The sequence below is a fragment of the Apium graveolens genome, chromosome 6 (assembly GCF_009905375.1).
Source record: "Apium graveolens cultivar Ventura chromosome 6, ASM990537v1, whole genome shotgun sequence".
Lineage (NCBI taxonomy): Eukaryota > Viridiplantae > Streptophyta > Magnoliopsida > Apiales > Apiaceae > Apium > Apium graveolens.
In genome coordinates this window covers 58,577,907-58,580,831 of record NC_133652.1, presented here as the reverse complement: position 1 = coordinate 58,580,831, position 2,925 = coordinate 58,577,907, and the positions used below count along the sequence as shown (strand labels likewise).

General features: G+C 30.0%; 1 long non-coding RNA gene across 3 annotated transcripts; it reads right to left on the bottom strand.

The window, feature by feature from the left end:
- Window positions 1–398: 398 nt before the first annotated feature.
- Window positions 399–2,318, bottom strand: LOC141666686 (uncharacterized). 3 transcript variants are annotated; one of them, XR_012552323.1, is made up of 4 exons: window positions 2,279–2,318; window positions 1,608–1,721; window positions 845–1,027; window positions 399–598 (listed from the first exon to the last, which is right to left on the bottom strand). It is a non-coding gene; the product is annotated as an uncharacterized LOC141666686 (long non-coding RNA). The 3 variants fall into 3 exon arrangements; XR_012552324.1 differs by having other exon boundaries at window positions 845–1,015; XR_012552322.1 differs by lacking the exon at window positions 2,279–2,318 and having other exon boundaries at window positions 1,608–1,768.
- Window positions 2,319–2,925: the final 607 nt, after the last annotated feature.

Here is a 2,925-nt window from a genome sequence, read left to right as displayed (position 1 = left end):
CTCTCCAAGAACAAAGGTAAAATAGCGTTTCAAGAAATGCTATACAAGTAAATGTTGTCAAAGTATGTTTGCTACTTACATAGCACTTAAACAAACGATATGCAAGTATTTGACTCTCTTCAGGACAAATGCTATACAAGCTTCCCAATTTTTCAGAGAAAAAAATAATTTTAATTATTTCTTTTGCCATTTATAACCTGTAATTTTTCTTAAATATCAAAATTCAAATAACAATAGAAATTAAATGTCAACTTAAAATACTTCCATTAAATCAAATACAGTAAAAATATCTACTACTGCAATGAAACTTATATAGTAAGACTTACAAATAAAAAAATTATTATCAATTCTTCCAATACATAAGAATTCTAAAAAGTATCAACTACAAATTGTATATAAACTACTCCATCCGGAATCATAAAATTCTTGAAGAACGGGTTGGCCCAGTATTACTCCTAAAGGAACCTGCTTGTTTTTTAAGTAGCTCAAATTGTCCCCTGCCTCTGCAACTTCATCCCCATCCATTTCCGTAGACTTTTTTTTATTCATCTTCTTTACTCAGGACTTTGCAGCAGCTCCTTCACATCCTCCACTCCACCTGCAATTTGAAATTGGCCATTATAAGGACATCATAATGACCACAAATACAAGAACATTGAATATCAAAGGATTCTAGGCAATTAAAAACACAAAATGATATAAACTTAACATGCTGAAGAATAAAGTAAAATGAGCAGATGAAGCAATTTTCCAAAACAAAGGGTATAGTTTCAAATGGATCTAGAGAGAAGAACTGAATAAACTATATATAATTTCTGATTATATAACCAAATATTTTACTAACCATTAGCAGGATTGTCATTCTCAGTAGTTTCACTGTCAGATCTTCGAGTGATATCTTTTGGCAAAATAATAATTCCTCTCTGTCATCTGAACAACTAGTTCGATACACTCTATCCTTGAAGTCTGGAAGATAAGTCTTATCCATGCTAGAAACATCACCAATGATAAAATGCTGTGGATAATGCTTCCCTGCCATATCACATGAAGATGTCAAAGATCAAAATAGAGTGTACTCAAGGCTTAACTAGTCTATCAAACTATTTAAATATTAATTCATATTAATAATATAAATTGATAAATACTGACTGATATTAAATCAAATTTATTAATTAGCAAATTATCATTGATTACATGCTGTTGCGAGGATTAAAGACTGCAAGTATATATATCTTTCAAATGTAATTAAGAAACAGAGCAAGTTAAAATTCCATCAAAAATCAAAAATAAAATGAACAGCTCAAGATACACCAGAAATGTCAATAATAATAAACTAACTCTAATAATAACTAAATGCCTTAATGAAACTACTACAAGAATAATATATACGCGTGCGTTGAAATTCTCTCTAGGGGTAGTACTTCCTAAATTCTATAAATAAAATGTATAAGCTTTTCCCTTGTAGGTCAAAGTAATTACCCTTCTTTTTCTATAAGCTATTAGCAATGTTTGTAAAGAACATATAAAAATTATAATAAACAACTAATGAATATGATCACATCAAAGCACAGTCTAAAAATCCGGAGAAATATTTTAACCTACAGTACCTTTTTTTTAGAATTTTGGGTTCCCCGTTTGAGTTTGTTGTGACTGACCTCTGAAAACCAGATCACTACCAGCATTTTTCCACTTCAGACACTCAACTTCTACACTATCAGACCCTGCATAATATACCAGTATATATTTTAAGTCAATAATAAAGCTACTGATTATTGCATAGAAGAACAAGCAATATAGATCATCGAGATTTGTATTAATTTTTTTGAAGAAATCATAAGAATTATTATATCAACATGTATATGCATAATCCTTGCAACTTATTCTTTATTTTATGAGCAATAAAGTTAAAAAGAGAAATCAACCCGGAGAAGGTAGTTTCTTTTCATAAATGCTATCTACGACTCTACTTAAAAAAAATATATGCAACTATGGAATTAAAAAAAAACATATATACTAACACCACTTTTAACCTTCTGAATATTTCGAGAGGGACTTCCTTTCTTCAAACAAAATATCTACACCTTGCACTAAACAAAAGACTCGCACTTCGAGTAAGAGGTGTCATCTTCCTAACGTTAGCTTCTAACTCTTTTTTTAAGAGATAATTCAAACAAACATTTTCTTTAAACCATATTTCCTAAACAAGTATTGTAATTCTTCACTAACTCCTCGGCCTTGTTCTTAGAATAGGCAGCAAGCGGCAAGAATTAGGCAATACCTCCTTCCGAATCTCACCAAACAAATAACCAATTTCAACCTGCTGGAATTACAATATGCAATACAATAATTAAAAAAAAAATTACAAAATGCCTAAATATATGATGAACAAGGATTATGAGAAGCCTTGAAAGCCATGACCATATTACACAAAATCGATATAGATTTCAGAATTCTGAAATTAAGATTGGCTATTATAAACCAAATTTGGTTATTTATACCTATACAAAACATTATATATATCATAAAATAACCAGAAAAAAGAAAACAAAGGATATAACTTGACTTCTATATATATACACATACATATCTACTAAAACAGATATAACTATAACAAACTGAATCTAAGATATATTACTATTATAACCTATAAAACAACACAACAAGTGATATACAACCCAACAAGTGAAGAACCACAGAAGTCAATAGTAACTCAGGGAAAATACAAAATTTCAAAACACTAAATTAACAAATCAAATGTAATGAAATACAAAATTTAAACCGATTCCAAAGCAGAATGCTCCATATGCTCGATATCCCGAAGATACTCAATATGAATTGATTTGTTTATATAAGATCCGGAATCTCATACAACACGGAGAAGTTCGAAGAATAGCCCGATATACCTCCCCAGTTATGCCCAAAGAA